Source organism: Pongo abelii, chromosome 19, assembly GCF_028885655.2.
Source record: "Pongo abelii isolate AG06213 chromosome 19, NHGRI_mPonAbe1-v2.0_pri, whole genome shotgun sequence".
In the NCBI taxonomy this organism is placed as follows: domain Eukaryota; kingdom Metazoa; phylum Chordata; class Mammalia; order Primates; family Hominidae; genus Pongo; species Pongo abelii.
The window spans coordinates 24,263,918-24,286,294 of record NC_072004.2 but is presented as its reverse complement, the minus strand read 5'-3'; the positions used below and the strand labels follow the sequence as shown (position 1 = coordinate 24,286,294).

At 43.0% G+C, this 22,377-nt stretch overlaps 1 long non-coding RNA gene and 1 other non-coding gene across 3 annotated transcripts in view; one reads left to right on the top strand and one right to left on the bottom strand.

Moving 5' to 3' along the window:
* The window catches only part of LOC112131812 (uncharacterized), a 50,677-nt gene that overhangs the window by 4,761 nt on the left and 23,539 nt on the right, over positions 1-22,377 (bottom strand). The window contains exons 6-7 of one of the 2 annotated variants that reach the window (XR_008515328.2): positions 21,303-21,437; positions 9,995-10,113 (exon numbers count right to left, since the gene is read on the bottom strand). This is a non-coding gene — a transcript (uncharacterized LOC112131812). Of the gene's footprint in view, positions 1-9,994; positions 10,114-20,829; positions 21,438-22,377 lie in introns of those variants that run through there. The other variant, XR_010138107.1, reaches the window with a different exon arrangement.
* On the top strand, positions 6,470-9,045 carry LOC129051247 (uncharacterized). The gene is made up of 3 exons (XR_008515334.2): positions 6,470-6,946; positions 7,527-7,621; positions 8,600-9,045. It is a non-coding gene; the product is annotated as an uncharacterized LOC129051247 (long non-coding RNA).

Below are 22,377 nucleotides of genomic sequence, written 5' to 3'. Positions count from 1 at the left end.
GGTTTAATCAATCATGCCTACGTAATGAAGCCTCCTTACAAACCCAAAAGGAGTGGATTCGGAGAGCTTCCAGAGAGCTGAACACGAGGTTCCTGGAGGGTCGTGCCCAGGGAGGGGATGGAAGCTCTGTGCCCCTTCTCCTATACCTCGTGCTAGGCATCTCTTCATCTATATCCTTTGGAATGTCCTTATAATCAAACAGTAAATGTGTTTCCTTGAGGTTTGTGAGGCATTTTATTCTAGCAAATTAATCAAACCCAAAGAGGGGGTCATAGGAACTCCAAATTAAACCCATCAGTCATAATTTCCAGAGGCTGGGACTTGTGACTGGTGTCTGAAAGGGGGGCAGTTTTGGGGGCTGAGCCCGCAATCTGTGGGGTGACACTATCTCATGGTAGATAGTGTCAGAATCGAATTGGTAGACACCCAGCTGGTGTCTGCTGCAGAACTGATTCCTTGCTTGCTGATAGGGAGAAATCTCATATTTTGAGGCCACAGAAGTCTTCTGGGTTGATTGTTGTGGTTTTGGTGTGAAGCAGAGGAAGAACACAGGTTGAGTTTTTTCCAAACGGGTACACGTTGGGGGTCTTCAAACTCAAGTCCATCAACTCCATCGCTGAATTTTTATTCATGTATTTATTTTTATTTTTGAGGTAGGGTCTCACTCTGTCTCCCAGGCTGGAGTGCAGTGGCACGATCTCAGCTCATTGCAGCCTTGATCTCCTATGCTCAAATGATCCTTCTACCTCAGCCTGCCAAATAAGCTGAAACCAGAGGCACACACTAGCACTGTGGCGTAATTAAAAATAATTTTCAGTAGGGAAGAAGACTTACTATGTTGTCTGGGCTGGTCTTGAACTCCTGAGTTCAAGTGATCCTCCCCCTCTGCCTCCAAAGTGCTATGATTACATGCATGAGGTGACTCACCTATCACTGATTTTCTTTTTCTTTCTTTCTTTTTCTTCTTTCTTTCTTTCTTTCTTTATTTATTTTTTATTTATTTTATTTTATTTTTTTGACAAAGTCTCACTCTGCCTTGCCCAGGCTGAACTGCAGTGGTGCAATCTCAGCTCACTGCAGCCTCCGCCTCCCAGGTTCAAGTAATTCTCCTGTCTCAGCCTCCTGAATAGTTGGGATTACAGGTACCTGCCACCACACCCAACCAATTTTTGTATTTTTAGTAGAGACAGGGTTTCACCATATTGGCCAGGCTGGTCACGAACTCCTGATCTCAGGTGATCCACTTGCCTCAGCCTCCAAAAGTGCAGTGGCAGGATCATGGAATACTGCAGCTTTGACTTCCAGGGCTGAAGGGATCCTCCCTCCTCAGCCTCCCAAGTAGCTGGATTGTAGGCGTATGGCACCATGCCGGGCTAATATTTGTAATGTTTGCACAGACGGGGTTTTGCCATGTTGCGCAGTCTGGTCTTGAACCCCTGAGCTCCAGCAATCTTCCCACCTGAGCCTCCCAAAGTGCTGGGATTACAGGGAAGAGCCACTGCACCCAGCCTATCACTGCATTTTTAAAGGGAAGGAGGACTATAGTGAGATTCACTAAGGCTTACAGAAAATGTAGAACCCTAGATAGATTTAAAGACAGAGATTTTAATATCCTTGAGATGATAATATCCAAATTTAGCTTTCATAGATAGGGAAATTTGAAGTACATCAGACTATAAGGTGGCATTTTGTGCAACTAATTAAAACTATGTTTGAAAGGGAGCAATTGCATTTTCATTACTAATATTAAGCAACAATGAAAAAAGTAGAAATAACCAAGAAATTGTTATATTTAAATCCTCCCTCCTTTTTTGGAAAGACAAGTATTGATATTTTTAGATTCTAATCAAAACTTCTCTTTTAAAAAAAAATTGATGATTCTATGGAGATGGGGAAGGAATAACCTATGTTTATTGAACACCTAATATTCCACTTACCTGAATGTCATTTATTCTATATTCTAGTTTTTTTGTTGAGACAGGGTCTTTCTCTGTTACACAGCCTAGAGTGCAGTGGGGTGGTCACAGCTCCCCGATGTATACCACCATGCCTGGCTTATTATTTTATTTTATTTTTGCAGAGACAGTGTTTCCCTATATTTCCCAGGCTTGACATGAACTTTTGGGCTCAAGCGATCCTCCTGCCTTGGCATCCCAAAGTGCTGGGATTATAGGCATAAGCCACTGTGCACAGCCAATATTATAGTCTTGATAGTAGAAGTGTCTCAGTGTACTGGAAAACTTTGTCTAAATTTTGAAAAAATATTTAAAAACACGTTGGTTTTATTTAGCCAATAGTGATTTCTTTGTTCCATCATTATTTATTGGCTTTATGAGCCTGTTGACTTTCAAATTCCTTACATCTCTTTCACTCCATTTCTTTTACTTTGTCCCCCAAATAGAAATTCTTTTTTTTTTTTTAGATGGGTTCTCGCTCTTGGCTCTTGTGACCCAGGCTGGAGTGCAGTGGTGCAGTCTCAGCTCACTGTAATCTTCACCTTCCAGGTTCAGGTGATTCTCCTGCCTCAGCCTCCTAAGTAGCCTAGATTACAGGCATGTGCCACTACACCCCACTAATTTTTTGTATCCTTTTCTTTTTTGAGATGGAGTTTCACTCTTGTTGCCCAGGCTGCAGTGCAATGGCACAAACTCTGCTCACTACAACTTCCGCCTCCCAGGTTCAAGCGATTCTCCTGCCTCAGCCTCCCAAGTAGCTGGGGTTAGAGGGTGAGCCACCACATCTGACTAATTTTTGTATTTTTAGTAGAGACAGGGTTTTGCCATGTTGGCCAGACTGGTCTGCAACTCCTGATCTCAAGTCATCCGCCTGCCTCGGCCTCCCAAAGTGCTGGGATTACAGGCATGAGCCACTGTGCCTGGCTTTTTTGTATTTTTATATTTATTTATATTTTGGTAGAGAGTCTCGCTCTGTTGCCCAGGCTGGAGTGCAGTGGCACAGTCTTGGCTCACTGCCACCTCCGCCTCCCAGGGTGAAACAATTCTCCTGCCTCTGACTCTCGAGTAGCTGGTATTACAGGCACCTGCCACAATGCCTGGCTACCTTTTGTATTTTAATTAGAGACAGGGTTTCACCATGTTGGCCAGGCTGGTCTTGAACTCCTGACCTCAGATGATCTGCCCACCTTAGCCTCCCAAAGTGGCCTTGCTTGAGGCCATGAGTTTGAGACCAGCCTGGCTAACATGGTGAAACCTGCTCTCTACCAAAAATACCAAAAAAAATTAGCGGGGTATGGTGGTGTGTGCCTGTATTCCAAGCTACTTTGATGGCTGAGTCACAAAAATCACTTGAACCCAGGAGGCAGAGGTTGCAGTGAGCTGTGATCACCTCACTGCACTGTAGCCTGGGTAACAGATTGAGACTTGTCTCAAAAAAAAAAAAATCTTGGCAGGATGTGATGGCTCACACCTGTAATCCCAGCAATTTGGGAGGCCAAGGTGGGTGGATCACCTGAGGTCAGGAGTTTGAGACCAGCCTGACTAATATGGAGAAACCCCGTCTCTCCTACAAATACAAAATTAGCTGAGCGTGGTGGTGCGTGCCTGTAATCCCAGCTACTCGGGAGGGTGAGGCAGGAGAATCGCTTGAACCCAGGAGGCAGAGGTTGCAGTGAGCAAAGATCACACCACTGCACTTCAGCCTGGGCAACAAGGGAGAAACTCCGTCTCAAAAAAAGAAAAAACTTCTTTACTTTGGATAAATACTTAGAAATGGAATTTCCAGGTCAGCCTTTAGATATTATTAATGGATTTAATATGAAAAACCTTTACTTGAGGATGTATAAAGCTTTAAAAGACAGGGTCCCTATTCTTAAGTTATAAATAAAGGAGCATTTGTAAGGTAATATTCAGAAAACATCAGATAATATCCTATAAAGTCCTCCTGTTCATGCTGATGACATTGGATGGCCAGTTAAGGATGACACTCCATTCTGTCCCCTGCAACCATGGTCCTGACATGTCTAAATGATACTGGCCCTATGAGAACACTGCGGATGTGAAAGCATTTCCTCAAGTTATCTTTTTGGCCTGTTGGTTTTAATCTAATGATGGGATATTGAAAGTGAATCTAATGGAGTAACATGATTGTCCATCTGTTAGGGGGAATGAGAGACAGCTAGAGCAAGGGCAGAGCTCTTGTCTTAAGAGCTGAAGCAAGCAGCAGTGTTACTAGCAGAGCTACTGCACATCTGTACACATGGCTCCAATGGCTCTGACCTGTTTTTTTCCCAGTATGAACCTGATACATGAGGCAAGTTAGAAAATCAGAGTTGGCCAGGCATGGTGGCTTATGCCTGCAATCCTAGTACTTTGGGAGCCAACGTGGGTGGATTACTTGAGGCCACGAGTTCGAGACCAGACTTGGCAACACAGTGAAACCCCATCTCTACTAAAAATACAAAAATTAGCTGGGTGTGGCAGCAGGCACCTGTAATCCCAGCTATGGGAGACTGAGGTTGCAGTGAGCCAAGATCAGGCCACTGCACTTCAGCCTGGTTGACACAGCAAGACTGTCTCAAGAAAAAAAAAAGGGAAAGGAAAGAAAATCACAGCTTGTTAGCCACTGGCAGCTAAACACATATGCACAAAAATTATTCAGTAAAAGCAAAACAGTTTTGGTGTATTTTGAGATTTTGTTTTATATCCAAAGGAAGACAATATCTTTTATCTATGAACTACTGTTTGGAAAATGCCTTCTATATAACAAATGTTATGGTTTTCTTCTAATTGGATCTTGAGGTCTCTCAGGAGAATGGCTATAAACTCTACCTCACTCTAATGGGGCTCTAGGGGAGGGGCCTGTGGGTCTTTAGAGTAGCCTTTCACCAGAAATTTCTTTTTCCTGGCCCACAGCCTAATGCTCAAGTGTCTGACCCATGACCAGGTGTCTCACAGGAAGCTTGTTTATACTGTCAGAGGCCCTTGTAACTTTTGTCTGACCTGTGTGCAGTTTATTCCTACCATGATACCCACACTTTTTTTTTTTTTTTTTTTTGAGATGCAGTCTCGATCTGTTACCAAGCTGGAGTGCAGTGGCACGACCTTGGCTCACTGCAACCTCCACCATCTGGGTTCAAGCAATTCTTCCTGCCTCAGCCTCCTGAGTAGCTGGGACTACAGGCACGCACCACCATGCCAAACTAATTTTTGTATTTTTAGTACAGTCAGAGTTTCACCATGTTGGCCAGGATGGTTTTGAACCCTTGACCTCATGATCTGCCCTACTCAGCCTCTCATAGTTCTGGGATTACAGGCGTGAGCCACCGCGCCTGACTTTTTTTTTTTTTTTTTTTGAGACAGGATCTTGCTCTGGTGCCTAGGCTGGAGTGCAGTGGCAGGATCACAGCTCACTGCAGCCTTGACCTCCTAGGCTCAAGCAATCCTCCCATCTCAGCCTCCCAAGTAGCTGGGACTAGAGGCATGTCCCACTACATCTGGCTAATTTGTATATGATATATATTTTTGTAGAGATAGGGATTTGCCATGTTGCCCAGGTTGATCTTGAACTCCTGAGCTCAAGCAGTTCACCTGCCTTGGCCTCCCAAAGTGCTGTGATTACACGTGTGGGTTACCACACCCAGCCAATGTACATTTAATTATCAAAGTACTATCTATACTATTTTATGGAAGTACTAATTATCAAAGTGCAATAGAGGTTTTGTTGTTGTTGTAATTGTTGTTTTTCTTTTGAGACAGAGTTTCACTCTTATTCCCAGGCTGGAGTGCAGTGGTGCGATCTCGGCTCACTGCAACCTCTACCTTCCAGGTTCAAGCGATTCTCTTGCCTCAGCCTCCCAAGTAGCTGGGATTACAGGCATGTGCCACCACACCCAGCTAATTTTGTATTTTTAGTAGAGACTAAAATGGTCTCTCCATGTTGGTCAGGCTGGTCTCGAACTCCTGACCTCAGGTGATCCATCCACCTTGCCCTCCCAAAGTGCTGGGTTTACAGGTGCAAGCCACTATGCCTGGCCAATAGAGGTTTTTAAACTTTTTGTAGATATTTTTGAAAGATCCTGTCTTCCTTTAAGAAAAGAGACAAGGCTGGGTGTGGTGGCTCATGCCTGTAATCCTAGCACTTTGGGAGGCCAAAGATGGATTGCTTGAGCTCAGGAGTTTGAGAGCAGCCTGGCCAAATGGCAAAACCTCGTTTCTACTAAAAATACAAAAAAAAATTAGCTGGGCATGGTGGCGCATGCCTATAGTCAAAGCTAATACAGAGGTTGAGGTGGGAGGATCACCTGAGCCTGGGAGGTTGAGGCTGCAGTGAGCTGTGATTGTGCCACTGTACTCCAGCCTGGGCAACAGAACGAGACCCTGTCTTAAAGTGAAAACAAAAACAAAAAAATGAAACGAGAAAAAAAAACAAGAAAGAAAATGGTAAGGGGGAAGTGCCTATTTATTAAGCTTTTGTTGTAAATAGTAACTTGCATATCAGATGTTTACTGTAATATTCTTGAAGCTTTGCCAGGCCTACAGCTTGCTGTGTGCTTTTCAACTCTATTTCATTTATTTGGGAAATAATATTATATATCAATGTACTTTATTCATTCTAAGCTCTAACCATGGAATACTGGGAATGTCCCATTCTATGAAGGAGGTTTGCTGGCCACAACAGGAATATTCATGAACACGGAGGTACTTTGTTGAAGTTACACTAATTTTTTTACTCTTCCCCACTCTCAGCCTAGCTGGTCCACTCACTATATTCTCTCCATCCTTCAGCACCTTTCCATCTCTTCCTTCATCTTAAAAACCTTTCCTTTAATTTCAACAGTGCTGCCTAGGTTTGTCATTTCAGGGGTTGGGCATGTTCCAGGATCTGTCTATAGACTTCTCTCAGGAGGAATGGGAGTGCCTGGACGCTGCTCAGAAGGACTTATACAGAGATGTAATGATGGAGAAGTATAGCAGCCTGGTCTCACTAGGTAAGGATGTCTATCCCCAAAGAACTCATGAATTTTGGGTGTAGCTTTCACTTCTCTGGGTGACTTTTCACCTGCTGCCTAGGGAATTGTTTTATGTTTTGTAGATTAATAGATGGGGAGCTCTTTGGGGTCACTCCATCTTCTCCATGCTTCAGAACTTTACACCTTTCTCTAGTCCTTCATGAGTACTAAGGGACTAACTGAATTCAGGTACAGCACGAGTATGTCTTACTTCTTTTCTTTCTTTCTTTTTTTTTTTTTTTTTTTTTTTTTTTGAGATGAAGTCTCACTCTGTCAGCCAGGCTGGAGTGCAATGGCGCGATCTCAGTTCACTCCAACATTCATCTCGGGTTCAAGAGATTCTCATGTCTCAGCCTCCTGAGTAGCTGGGATTACAGGCAACCGCCACTAGGCCTGGCTAATTTTTGTGTTTTTAGTAGAGACGGGGTTTCACCATGTTGGTCAGGCTGGTCTTGAACTCCTGACCTCAAGCAATCCACCTGTTTTGGCCTCCCAAAGTGCTGGGATTACAGGAGTGAGCCACTGTGCCTGGCCATCTTACTTCTTTTCTTATAAACAGGTCTCTCTGTCCAAAGCCTGAAGTGATTTCCTTACTGGAGCAAGGGAAAGAGCCCTGGAGGGTTTCAAGGGATGTACTGGGAGGATGGTGCCCAGGTGAGTAAGGACTGAGAAGATGGGGAAGGCACTGCTGTTTAGAACCCAGCCCATCAGGGAGGCAGCACCGTAAAGGTATTGGTTGAGGAATCTCTTCCGCAAGGTACCATGTAAGAGTTGTGGCCTAAGACACATGGAGAAAATCAAGATACCCCCACCACACACACTTTTTAAAAAATTTTTTTAATTTGAGAGAGAGTCTTCCTCAGTCACTCAGCCTGGAGAACAGTGATGCTATCTCGGCTCACTGCAACCTCCGCCCCTGGGTTGAAGCAATTCTCCTGCCTCAGCCTCTAAAGGAACTGGCATTATAGGCACCCACCATGCCCAACTAATTTTTGTATTTTTAGTAGAGACGGGGTTTCACCATGTTGGCTAGGCTGGCCTCCAACTCCTGACCTCAGGTGATCCACCTGCCTTGGCCTCCGAAAGTGCTGGTATTACAGGTGTGAGCCACTGTGTCTGGCCAAGAACCCCCTTTTACCTCCACCTCTTCAGTCTGTGCTACCCTCTTGTCATAATTTCTTTCCATTTCAAAGAATAATGTTCCCTTTTCAGAAGCCATCCTGTTTCCTCTATCTCGGAGCTACTTCTTTCCCTTTAAAATTTAAACCCGTGTTGTTGCTTTAAAAACAAATCTTTTAAAATATATTTATTTTTCATACTGATCCTTGACTTTTTTTTGCCTTGTCTTTTCTTGGCTAGTTTTCCTTTAATGCAGCCATTTCATGCGTCAATGGATATTCATTCACTATTTTTTTTTTTTTTTTTTTATACAGAGTCTCACTCTGTAGCCCGGGCTGGAGTGCAGTGGCGCGATCTTGTCTCACTGCAAGCCAATAAGAAGCTCTTGGGGATGACCTGCCTACAAGCGCAGCAAAACCTTTCCTGCGCATTTCTGCTCTGGAACGCCTACCCGCCCCACCAAACCAAAACTTTACTATCACCCTTAGTGCCGTTTCCTGCACTTTCTTGCAGATTTGTACCAGGCACTGGAGACCCTCCCACCTGGTTCACGCCCACCGCCCGGTGAGCACCCAGACCAACCTTGAGCACCGCCAGTCTTGTTATCAACAAACAGGCTAGTAAATTATAAAAAATAAAATGAAGGAAATGTAGCTGGGCATGGTGGCATGCGCCTGTAATCCCAGCTACTCCGGAGGCTGATGCAGGAGAAGAGCTTGAACCCAGGAGGTGAAGGTTGCAGTGAGCCGAGATCGCGCCACTGCACTCCAGCCTGGATGGCAAGAGCGAAACTCCTTCTCGAAATAATAAATAAAATAAAGGAAATGGGGCTGGGTGTTGTGGCTCACGTCTGTAATTCCAGCAATTTTGGTGGCCGAGGTGGGCGGATCACTTGAGGTCAGAAGTTCGAGGCCAGTCTGGCCAACATGGTGAAACTCCGTCTGTACTAAAAATAAAGAATTAGCCAGGCATGGTGGCGGGCGCCTGTTATCCCAGCTATTTGTGAGGTGGAGGCACAAGAATTGCTTGAATCCCGGAGGCAGAGGTTGCAGTGAGCCGAGCTCGTGCCACTGCACTCCAGCCTGGGCTACAGAGCAAGACTTCATCTTAAAATAAAATAGGCCGGCCGAGGGTGCTCATGCCTGTAATCACAGCTCTTTGGACGCCGAGGCGGGTGGATTGCCTGAGCTCAGGAGTTCAAGACCATCCTGGCCTACATGGTGAAACCCCATCTCTACTAAAAATGCAAAAATTAGCCGGGCATGGTGGCGCATGCCTGTAATCCCAGCTACTTGAGAGGCTGAGGCAGGAGAACGGTTTCAACCCAGGAGGCAGAAGTTTCAGTGAGCCGAGACCACCACATTGCACTCCAGCTTGGACAAGAGGATTGAAACTCCGTCTCAAAAAGACACAAGTAAACAAATATAAAAGAAATAGACAAAGCAGACCTTAATGCATGAACTCAAACAAATGCTTTCACTGCCAGACTCCATCTTTGCAAAACTGAACCTAGGACAATGTGCACGTTTCTAACTAGCAATTCTGGAGGACAGATCAGGGAGGCAGCGTGAGCTTGCTTTTCTGCAATTTAATTGAATGGTCAGTAAAGTCAGTGTTCGCAGGCATTTTCGATGTTCTGTAGTGGGCTTCAGTTCCTATGGCAGTGTGGCAGGCCAGGTTTCCAATAGCAACCGGAACAGTTTCTACTAACCCTTTACTATAATTTTGATGAATGCATAAGTTAACGTTAAAGAAATGAAGAAACTGGTGCCTGAGTATCAGGGATGGAATGTGAAAACCAACCCATTGAGACCCCACCTGGGTTTTCTCCGACCCTAAATTCTGAATAGAATAATGATAGCATTCTTACACATTCACCTGGGCCTGTCTTAAGATTCAGAAACTTACCAAGACTCTAGAGAAATCTTTCCAGACGCTAGACCCGAGTTAAAAATTAGCTGCTGATTGAATGAAACACTCCTGCTTGTAGGTGCAATCCCACGTGGAGCTTAAGAAGTATATAAGCACTAGAAAAAAAAAAAAACTTGTAACTTCGAGTTGATCTGGTGAGTTACTCGGTGCTTCTCCCTGTAAGTGGCTGCAGAAATAAACTTCCTTCTTTCCCAGTCTGTCTGTGTCTTGTTATTGAACCATTGCGATGGACCTGCCCAGCAAAGTCCTCTTTTGTGTGGTTATCTGGGACTCCTTTTGGAGGGAACATTTAAAATTTTCCATTTCAAAGCATTCTGTTGGCACTCTTCCACTGTTTTTCTCTGCCTACCCTGGGACCTGTGTTCTCCTGGACTTGAATCTCCAGCCACAGAGCCTAGAAGCCCATTCCTACACATTCTGTGACTGTTCCCCAAACACAGGGAGAATTTGTGGAAAATAAGCCTAAAAGTCTTGCCATTCTTTGCGATAAAACCCCACATTACAAACTGCTGAAAACAGGGTTTTAGCCTGAATAGGTTTTTCCTCTATTTGAAACCAATCATTTCCCTTTAGAATTTTGGAGGGAAGTTTCCAAATCAATCAGTAAGCACCCCCCATCCCGGGTTTATCCTTATGTAATGTTCCCCCTCTGCACATGCAAGATTGAATAAACCTTGAAAATATTATGCTAAGTGAAGGAAGCCAGCCACAAAGGACCACATGTTATGTAATTCCATTTAAATAAAATGTCCAAAATAGACCAATACATAGAAACAGAAAGTAGATTAGTGGTGGCCCAGGGTTAGGGGAGTTGGGGGGAAATGGAGGGATATGGTGTTTACTTCAGGATAATGAAAATGATCTAAAATTTGTTGTGGTGATGTTTGCATAACAGTGCAAATATGCTGAAATCCATTGAATTTTACACTTTAAATCAGTGGCTTCTGTGGTATGTTATCAATATTTCTCAATAAAACTTCAAAGAAAATAGTGCCTATGTGTGTTTTTGTGTATTATTCCTCCAGAGTCCAGTCCATATTTTTTACATTTGATGAAGAAATTAAGATTTTGTTTCTTCTTCTTTTTTTTTTTTTTTTTTTTTTGAGACAGAATCTCCCTCTATTGCCCAGACTGGAGTGCATTGGCACAATCTTGGCTCAGTGCAACCTCCAGGCTAATTTTTGTATTTTCAGTAGAGACAGTGTTTCACCATGGTGGCTAGATGGTCTCAAACTTCTGAGCTAAAGTGAGTCCCCCACCTTGGTCTCCAAAATTGCTGGAATTAGAGGCATGAGCCACCGCACCCAGCCCAAGATTTAGTTTTTGTTGTTTTGATGCCCTAGGGCCATCTTATTCTACCTTAATTTCTGACGCATCATCTCAGTGGAAATTTTACATTAGGCCCCAAAGTATTTTCCTCTTTTTAAGATTTTGTCAGCTGAGTATAGTGGCTCACACCTGTAATCTCAACACTTTGGGAGGCCAAGGTGGGAGGATCAGTTGAGCCCAGGAGTTCAAGACCAGTCTCTGCAACATAGTGTGACACATATACCTACAAAAAAAATTTTAGTTAGGTGGGCATATTGGTTCATGCCTGTAGTCTCAGCTACTGTGTAAGCTGAGGAGGGAGGATCACTTGAGCCCAGGAGGTTGAGGCTACAGTGGCCATGATTATACCACTGCACTCCAGCCTGGGTGACAGAGTGATACCCTGTCTTAAAAAACATTAATTGGAATTTTTTTTTAGAAAACAAAGTATACGCTTAGTGACTTGATACAAATGAATGAATTTGATAATCTACAGAAACCAAAACAAATAAATAAATAAAAACCCAAAGCCATTCTTCTTATGTGAATCTCTGGTGTCTCTGAATTACAAGAATTGTGAATTACGATTAATAACAAATATGCATGACAAGGACTCAATAAGGGATAGGCATTAATAAACTGCAATGCACACTTACTGGAGTAAGGCCTTTAAAGATGTACAAGAAAAAGAAAGAAAAGGCATTGAAAAATTGCATTGCCTACCAAAACGCTAAAGTTTACCTAAGTCCATTAATCAGCACACACACACACACACACACGTGCAATGGGTGTGCAAAATGGTCAACACAGTCCCCTATAAATGTATCCTTTTATTCATAGGCCTGTGGGGGCAAGAGATGAGGTTCTATAGATCCTGGAATCAGGGATGGGGAATCTATGGGGTCCCTGGGGTGAGAGATGATGATCTCTAGTGATGGGTGGTCTTTGGGATAGTGATGAGGTCCATGGAATCAATTCTTGTGGGTATGTAGGGTCAGTGATGAGGGAATCTGGTGTCAGTGATGGGATGTGTGTGGAATCAATCTGTGAAAGCCACATTTGTGGTGTCATCTCTCAGGCTGACACATCCTGATCTGTGTGTCAGTGGTGGAAATTCTATGGGGTCAGAGTGTGACGGTCAGGTCCCTGACACTGTGTGTTCTGGGTCTGGCCAAGTGCACAGATTCCCTTGCCTGGTCCTGGCTGGAGAGGCCCTTCTCAAGGACTCCTCACATGAAAGGTGGGTTGGTGGTGGGTTTTCTTTTTGTTTTGTTTTGTGTTGTAGGTCTGGGTGGGTTGGCTTTTTCTTTAGGATGTAGTTTTGCCTCTTAGAGACCACAGACGCATGCAGCTTTTAGGAAGAATTTTTGTCTGGGTGGTCACTAGGTCCTTTGGGCCAAGCCATCTAATGGGAGTAAAGCTGACCATTCCCTCAGTGCAGTTCAGATCTAGACGGCCGTTTTAAGGTGTCCTCAAGGTGGCGTGCAAGTGGGTTGTGGCTTTGAGTGGCAGGTGTGTGGGAAGAAACAACTAAGAAGACCCGGGAGCGCTCCTTGGCTGGATCTGTCACAGCTGGAAGAACAGCCTCCCTAACCCATCGGGCGCCAATGGGAGGTACCTCTGGACTGTGAGAGGCTGGTGGAGGCAGGACCTCCAGACATAGAGATTCTGGGCACAGAAGCCTGTTACTGCCAGACGCTGAGGCATTGCCACGGGATTCAAGGGCATTTCGGGTCAGATCAGAGCCTTTCTCAGATAATTATTTCGGTAACTGGGGAGCTCCTGTCCAGCGCACGCCCCCGTGAAGGCCTAATGTGCGCTCTCCCGCAAAGTCTTCTTTGGTCTGAGAACCACTTGTTTCTTACATTCCTGTGCTAATCTCACCATCTGCTCCTACATACCCCAGGAATTTGCCACATGCTGGTCCTCTCTTTCCTGACAGGCGGGCCATGTGTCCAGCTTCTGTGAGGACAGTTCAAATTATGGAGGAGGGGGCAGGTGCACGGCAGCAGTGCTGAGGGGAGTACCGGGCAGTTGGGGGAGCAGGGGCTCATTTTTCTTTGTAGCTCAGATTCCTAAGCCTGTGACTTTGAGTATCGGTGTCTTCCTTGCAATGTTTCAATCTGAGGCTCTTGGGGAGAGTGCAGAATTGGAGCCCGATGGAAGCCTGGTGGGGAGAGGGCTGGGTGGAGGGAACATGGAGAATGTGTCAGGTGGTGTCTATTCCTGGCACCTTACTTTGCCTGCTGGAGTTTCCCAGTCTGTTCCAGATGCATTCTCTCGACCCTGAAGGGATCTGAGGGGGGATGTTTGTCGCCAGTTTGTGCTCCCCTGGACTCAATTGGAATTGGTCCCACAAAGTGTTATTTATTTATTTATTTATTTATTTGGAGGGAGTTTTGCTGTCACCCAGGCTGGAGTGCAGTGGGGCAATCTTAGCTCACTGCCACCTCTGATTCCCAGGTTCAAGTGATTCTCCTGCTTCAGCCTCCCTAGTAGCTAGGACTACAGGTGTCGACCACCACATCTTGCTAAATTTTTTATTTTTAGTAGAGACAGGGTTTCACAATGTTGGTCAGGCTGGTCTTGAACTCCTGACCAGGTGATCGACCCACCTTGGCCTCTCAAAGTGCTGGGATTACAGGCGGGAGCCATCACACCCTGCCAATCCCACAAATTTAGGCATTATGGTACATTGCTACTTTTGAATCACTTATTTTTTACTTGTGTTTTTCCCCCTCCTTTTATTGATTGATTGACACAGAGTCTCACTGTGTCACCCAGGCTGAACTGCAGTGGCACAATCTCAGTTCATTGCAACCTCTGCCTCCCGGGTTCAAGCGATTCTCCCGCCTCAACCTTCCAAGTAGCTGGGATTACAGGTGCATGCCATCATGCCTGGCTAATTTTTGTATTTTCAGTAGAGACAGGGTTTCACCATGTTGGCTAAACTGGTCTCGAACTTCTGACCCCAAGTGATCCACCTGCCTTGGCTTCTCAAAGTGCTGACATAGGCATAAGCCTCCTTGCCCGGACTTCCCTCCTTTTACTTCAGGTATTTTAAACGTTTTCTTTCCTCCATCTATTTAATTATATGTGATTGCCTTGAGGATTTCAGCTTGAATTAAAATTACATATATTTACCTCTCTTTATTAATATTTAAACATATTAAAATAATGCATGTTCATAATGAAAATGAAACATTACAAATAAATACACAGGAAAGGCAGTATTCCCCCTCCAGTTCCACTCTTGAAATAACCAGTTAACAAGATGATGAGTGTCTTTCCATGATGTTCTCCAAGATTCATATAAGTATTGGCCAGCAAACAACAGAATATATAGGCCAGGTGTGGTGGCTCATGCCTGTAATCCCAACACTTTGGGAGACTGGAACGGGTGGATCTTTTGAGGTTAGGAGTTCGAGACTAACCTGGCCAATATGGTGAAACCCCATCACTATAAAAAGTACAAAAATTATTTGGGCACGGTGGCGAGCACCTTAATCCCAGCTACTTGGGAGGCAGAGGCACGAGAATCTCTTGAACCCAGGAGGAGAAGGTTGCAGTGAGCCAATATCACATTACTGCACTCCAACCTGGGTGACAGACTGAGATTCCATCTCAATAAATAAGTAAATACATAAAATAAAGAGAAAAAAAGAAAGATGAAAGAAAGAAAAAGAAAGAAAGAAGAAAGAAAGAAAGAAAGAGGAAGGGAGGAAGAAAGAAAGAAAAAGAGAGAAGTCATGTGCTCAGGTTGCTAAGATCAATGGTAAGAACAAATCCTCTGATGGTGAAAATGTAAGAAAGAAAAATAAATTTCTGTTAGTATTGTTTGTTGCAACCCAAGCTCTAAAAAGTACAGCCATGTGTGTGATAAGTGTTTAGTTAAGATGAAAAAGGCATTAAATTTGTGCTTGGAAATCATAAACAGAAATGTGTTCTGATTGACAGCAATTGGGTCAATGCTACCCAAGTTTCAGGCATCCACTGCGGGTCTTAGAACACATCTCCTGCAGATAAGGGAGGGCTACTATATAACGTTTCTTTCTTTTTTCTTTAATTATAAAGCGTTCTCCTTTTTTAATATAACAATTGCCCACATATATCACTTTAGGTATAAAGATATTAGGATACCTTTATAGTAGATAAAAAGCTAACTCATTCTTTGTAAGAGTTAAAGTATCTTTCATTATATGAGCATTTTAAGATATTAAAGTACTTTTGCCACCAACAATAGCGCTTCTGTAAATATTCTTCTACTTATATCTTTATTAATTTTTACTTCTGCTGAAACAAATTGCATGAGGAAACAAGTGTATGTGTATAAAGTGTAATATAAGTATATATATTTAATATGTGTATATACAACTTAATATATACACATACATACAATAACATACAATTTTTTTGTTTTGTTTTTTTGAGATGGAGTTTTGCTCTCTCATCCAGGCTGGAGTGCAGTGGTGTGATCGGCTCACTGCAACTTCCACTGTTTGGTTCAAGTGATTCTCCTGCCTCAGCCTCCTGAGTAGCTGGGAATACAGGCATCTTCCACCATGTCCAGCTAACTTCGTTTTTTTAGTGGAGATAGGTTTTCACCATGTTGGCCAGGCTGCTCTCAAACTCCTGACCTCAAGTGATCAGCCCACCTTGGCCTCCCAAAATGCTGGAATTACAGGCATGAGCCACCGTGCCCGGCCTAACATATACAATTTAATGTATATACAAATATAGGTTGGGTGCAGTGGCTCACTCCTGTAATCCTAGCTCTTTGGGGAGCTGAGGTAGGGGATTGTTTGAACCCAGGAGTTTGAAATCAGCCTGGGCATCATGGTGAAACCCTATCTGTACAAAAAACACAAAAATTAGCTGGGTGTACTTGCAGGTGCCTGTGGTCCCAGCTACTCAGGAGACTGAGGTGGGAGGATAGCTGGAGCCTGGGAGGTCGAGGCTGCAGTGAGTTGTGATCATGCCACAGCACCCCAGTGTGGGTGACAGAGTGAGACCCTGTCTCAGACAAAAACAAAAACAAACCAAATATAATGTTCATGTGCTACACACTTGATTTCTTTCCAAAGGGTTATATAACACTGTACTTTCACCAGCAATATATGCGAGTAATCATTTCCTACATACTATCACTTGTGTGCAGTCAAGGAAACTTAGTAGGCCTGAATTGCCCAAACCTGGCACACTCCAAAGAAAGGTTTGGCTCTAATCTAGCTCCCGGGAAATAACGTCTAAGTCCTTGGAATCTTCTGCCTATCTGGGAGTTAACAACGTGATTTATGATGGAGACCTTGGACCATGCAGTGTCAGCTTGACCTTGGGAAGGGTGGAGACAGAGAAACTAAGGTCATCCAAGTGGGTGCTCTTGTCCATGTGACCAACCTCCAGTAAAATGCTCAACACCAAGGCTCAGGTAAGCTTCTTGTTGGGGAGTATATTCTGTACTTTTTGCCACATATCGCTGGGTGAATTAAGCACTGTCCACACGATGTCACTGGGAGAGGACAACTGGAAGCTTGTGTTTTGTCTCTCCTGGACTCTGCCCTGTGCATCTTTTTTTGCTGCTGATTTTAATTTGTATCTTTTTGTTGTAATAAACTATGAATATAACAGCTTCACTCGGTTTTGTGAGTCTTTCTAATTAATCACTAAACATTTGGGACCTCAGAACACAATGTTGTTTCTTCTTTAATTGAATTTTCCATGTTATGTAAGAAACCTATGTGCATAACTGAAAAATCACAAACTAAGAAAGAGGTTTCCATGCAGTCTACTCCCCCACCCTGTTTCTCCAATGCTCCCGGGTCTACTTCCTGAATAATCAAATGTTTAAATTTTCTAAACTATTTCTAATCTATATATCTGAGTGCTTATCTCTGTATTATATAATAGGCAGATCCTCCTTCTCAATATATCAACTTGATATATTACTTGATGTCTTCCTGACAGCTGATGACTTGGCTGACACTCACCCCTTACCCCAGTGCCTGGACCACTTTTTAAACATGGTGCTGTCACCATTTTATTTTTCTTTTCTTTTCTTTTTTTTTTTTTTTTTTTGAGGCAGAATATTGCTCTGTCACCCAGGCTAGAGTGCAGTGGCATGATCTGGGCTGACTGCAACCTCAACCTCCCATATTCAAGTGATTCTCCTGCCTCAGCCTCTGGAGTAGCTGGGATTACAGGGGCACACCACCACGCCTGGCTAATTTTTGCATTTTTTGTAGAGACGGGGTTTCACACTCTCAGCCAGGCTGGTCTTGAACGCCTGACCTCATGATCCACCCATCTCAGCCTCCCAAAGTGCTGGGACCGCACCCGGCCACTCTCACTATTTTCAATGGCTCTCTTGGTCACCTTTCACTCGGGAGAGTAGCTGAGGCAGGAGAATCACTTGAACCCGGGAGGTGGAGGTTGCAGTGAGCTGAGATGGTGCCATTGCACTGCAGCCTGGGCAACAAGAATGAAACTCTGTCTAAAAAATGAATAAATAAATAAATAAATAAAACAGAAAAGGAAAGAAAAGTAGCTCTTCCTCCATATACCTGTAAGGATCTTTGTCTTAATTTTCTTCATGTCTTAATATCATTCTTGTCTTGTCAGAGATCATCCTATCTGAAATTGAAACTATTTACTGCTTCCCTTTTTTTCCATAGCACTTAAATTTTTTTTTTTTTTTTTTTTTTTTGAGATGGAGTCTCGCTCTGTCACCCAGGCTGGAGTGCATTGGTGTGATCTTGGCTCACTGCAACCTCCGCCTCCCAGGTTCAAGTGATATCCTGCCTCAGCCTCCCAAGTAGGTGGGATTACAGGCATCAGCCACCATGCCTGTTTAACATTTTTTTTTTTTTTGTATTTTAGTAGAGACACAGTTTCATCATGTTGGCCAGGCTGGTCTTGAACCCCTTACCTCAGGTGATCCAAACCACCTCGGACTCCCAAAGTGTTGGGATTACAGGGGTGAGCCACCACACCCAGCCCTGGCTAATTTTTGTATTTTTAGTGGAGACAGGGTTTCACCATATTGGCCAGGCTGATCTCGAACTCCTGACCTCAAGTGATCTCCCTGCCTTGGCCTCCCAAAGTGTTGGGATTACATGCATGAGCCACTGTGCCTGGACTGATTTTTGACAAATCATCTCTGTTCTTCTATTATGTCCACTAGAATGTAAACTTGATGAGAGCAGGAGATATTGTCAGTTTTGTTCAATGCTATTTGTCCCTAGAGCATAGAACTGTACCATGCACATGGTAAGGAGACAAATATTTGTTGAATGAATATATTGAGCAGCTGTTCTCAGACTTTTTGGTCTCAGAAATTCTTTACTCTCTGTTTCTTTACTCCCGACGTCAGGTGATCTGCCCACCTTGGCCTCCCAAAGTGCTAGGATTATAGGAGTGAGCCACCACGCCAAGCCGCCCAACTAATTTTTGTATGGTAGTAGGCACCGGGTTTTGCCATGTTGGGCAGGCTGATCTTGAACTCCTGACCTCAAGTGATCCCCCACCTCAGCCTCCAAAAGTGCTGAGATTACAGGCATGAGCCACCGCACACGACTAAATACACCAAAAACTTTAGATAAGGGAATTTGGAGGAAATATTTATAACAGATAAAATGGACAAACAGATAATTCTAATTTACTGTCTCTCTGACTTAATAAAATATTAGTCAATACCCTAAGAAGAAAGGAACAAAATCTAAAAATTCACCCTTCACAAACACAAATAGTCGGAAAACAAAGTCAAAACCTAAGAACTTGTTGACCACTTATCTCTCCGTTGAAAACAGCTCTTGAATGTTTTGAACTAGGATGGAATTCAGATTAGGAAATTTTTAAAATATTTTTTAAAGTTTCACTTTTTGGAATTTAAAATTAATCCAAATTATGTAATATACAACATTTGGAATTTACCAATCAGTACTCTATCATTTTATTTTTCACTCTTCAAATAATTTCTTGTTCAAGAGTTTAAAATGCTTTTAAAATTAATAGCTTCTGCAGGCTATAGTCTGTAGAGACTGTCTCTACAAAAAATAAAAATATATATACTTTTAAATATATATAAATTATATATTTATTTAAATGTATATGTTTTAAGTATATAAAATATATTTTTAAAATTTCATTTTTTTGCCAGATCGTATGGTAAGCATATGTTTAGACTGGCAGGAACTTGCAAAACTGCCTTCCACAATGGCTGTCCCACTTTGCATTCTCAGCAGAAATAGAGATGAGTTCCTGTCACTCCATATCTTCACCAGCATTTGGTGTTGGTATTTGCATTCAAGCCAGTCTAAGAGATGTGTAATGGTATCACATCGTTGTTTTAATTTGAATCCCCTTGTGATATATGGTGTTGAGCATCTTTTCAGAGGTCTAAGAAATGTGCTGGGCATGGTGGCACATACCTGTGGTCCCAGCTACTCAAGAGGCTGAGGCAGGAGAGTTACTTGAGCCCTGGAGGTTGGGGCTGCATTGAGCCATGATTGCACCACTGCACTCCAGCCTGAGTGACAGAGATAAAACCTGTCTCAAAAAGATAAATAAGGCCAGGTGTGGTGACTTATGTCTGTAATCCAAGCACTTTGGAAGGCCAAGGTGGATGGATCACGAGGTCTGCAGATCAAGACCATCCTGGCTGACACAGTGAATCCCCATCTCAACTAAAAATACAAAAAATTAGCCAGGTATGGTGGCTGGTGCCCGTAATCCCAACTACTCAGGAGGCTGAGGCAGAAGAATCGCTTGAACCCGGGAAGCAGAGGTTGCCATGAGCCGAGATCAGGCCATTGCACTCCAGCCTGGGTGACAGAGTGAGACTCCATCTCAATAAATAAACATAAATAAATAAATAAATGACTTAATTTTTAGAACAGTTGTAGGTGTACAGAAAAATAGAGCAGAAGGCATATTGAGCTCTAATATCTACCTCACACCATAGTACACACACTTCCTCTATTATCGTCTTGTTAGTGTGGTAATTTGTTATGCTTGATGAGCCAATATCGATATTATTAAGTTCATGGCCAATATTAAGATTCACTCTCTGTGTTCTACCATTTATGGGCTTTGACAAATGCTTAAGAACATATATCCACCATTATAGCATCACACAGAAAAGTTTCACTGCCCTAAAAATCTTCTGTGCTCCACCTATTCATCCTTCCCTCTGCTCAAGCCTCTGGCGACCACTGAACTTTTTATAATACCATCTGCCTGGTTTTGCCTTTTCTAGTATTCCATATAATTGGAACTCTATACTATGTGGCCTTTCTGTATTGGCTTATTTCACTTAGAAATATGTGTTTAAGATTCCTCCATGTCTTTTCATGCCTTGGTAGTTCATTTCTTTTTATTCATGAAGAATATTCCATTGTATGAACGTTTCAGAGTTAGTTTATCCATTTCTCTATTGTAGGATATGTTGGTTACTTCCAGTCTTTTTCAGTTGTGTATAAGCTGCTGTAAACATTCACGTGCAGGATTTGAGTGGATATAAGTTTTCAAATATTTGGGTATATACCAAAGAATGCAATTGCCAGATTGTATTTAAACATACAAGGATGCAGATGCCATACACACAAATATGTATGTGTATGTCATACTCATATACAATTTTAAATACATATATATGTTCTATGGATATGTAAGTATTTCTCTATTTTCACAGAAATGTCACTCTAAATCAGTACCTAGGGAGGGTCATCATTTTCTTAATCTACAAATCAAGACACAGTATGAGTGGCTGCACCCTAGTTTAATAAGTCCTCTATTATTGAGGACGTTTTCCTGTTTCCTTTGTCATTGTTGTTGTTGTTTTGTTTTGAGACAGAATTTCACTCTTTTGAGTCAACTGGTGTGATCTCAGCTCACTGTAGCCCCCTGAGTAGCTGGGATTATAGGTGCCCACCACCACGACCAGCTAATTTTTGTATTTTTAGTAGAGACAGGGTTTTACCATGTTGGCCAGGCTGGTCTTAGCTCCTGACCACAGGTGATCCATCCACCTCAGCCTCCCAGAATGCTGAGATTACAGGCATGAGCCACCACGCTTGGCTGCTTTCACCATTTCAGACTGAGCTTGGAGAAGAACCTGAGGAAAAACATGACTTTAAAATTTTGATGAATGGAGAAATCTCTTTCCATTCACCTTCCTTTCCTCTATTTCACTCTTATTTTAAAATATACAAACAAAGATATGGATACATAGTTATTAAATAAACATCTGTGTGATACCTATCCTGGTGAAGAAATAGAGCACTATCACCACCGAGAAGTCCTCTGTATGCCCCTAACTGATCCTAAAGTCTTCCTTCCCCTTATTAGTAACAGATATAACAGATATCCACATTACCTGTGGATATCTGCCATCCTCTCCTTGGTTCTCTTTATAATTTTATTATGTATTTTATATTTTTTTTTTTTTTTTGGAAATGGAGCCTCACTTTGTCACCCAGGCTGGAGTGTAGTGGCATGATCTTGACTCACTGCAACCTCCACCTCCCAGATTCAAGCGATTCTCATGCCTCAACCTCCCAAGTAGCTGGGATTACAGGCATGGGCCATGTGCCACCATGCCTGGATAATTTTTGTATTTGTAGTAGAGATGGGGTTTTGCATGTTGGTCAGGCTGGTTTAGAACTCCTGACCTCAGTGCCTGGCCTTATTATGCATTTTTTATATGCCTAAAGTAAAGTCTGATTTTGCCTGGTTTTTCTCTTACATAATTGGAGTAAAAGTCTGTATCCTGGTGCATCTGGCCCCTTTTACTCAATATTAAGTATTTAAGATTCACACTTAGCATTGTTTCTGCATTCTATTAAAACAGTACACCAGCCAGGCATATGGCTCATGCCTATAATCCCAGAACTTTGGGAGGCCGAGGCAGGCAGATCACTTGAGGTCAGGAGTTCCAGACCACCCTAGCCATCATGGTGAAACTCCATCTCTACTAAAACTACAAAAATTAGGCCATGTGGTGGCTAATGACTGTAATCTCAGCACTTTGGGAGGCCAAGGCACGTGGATCACAA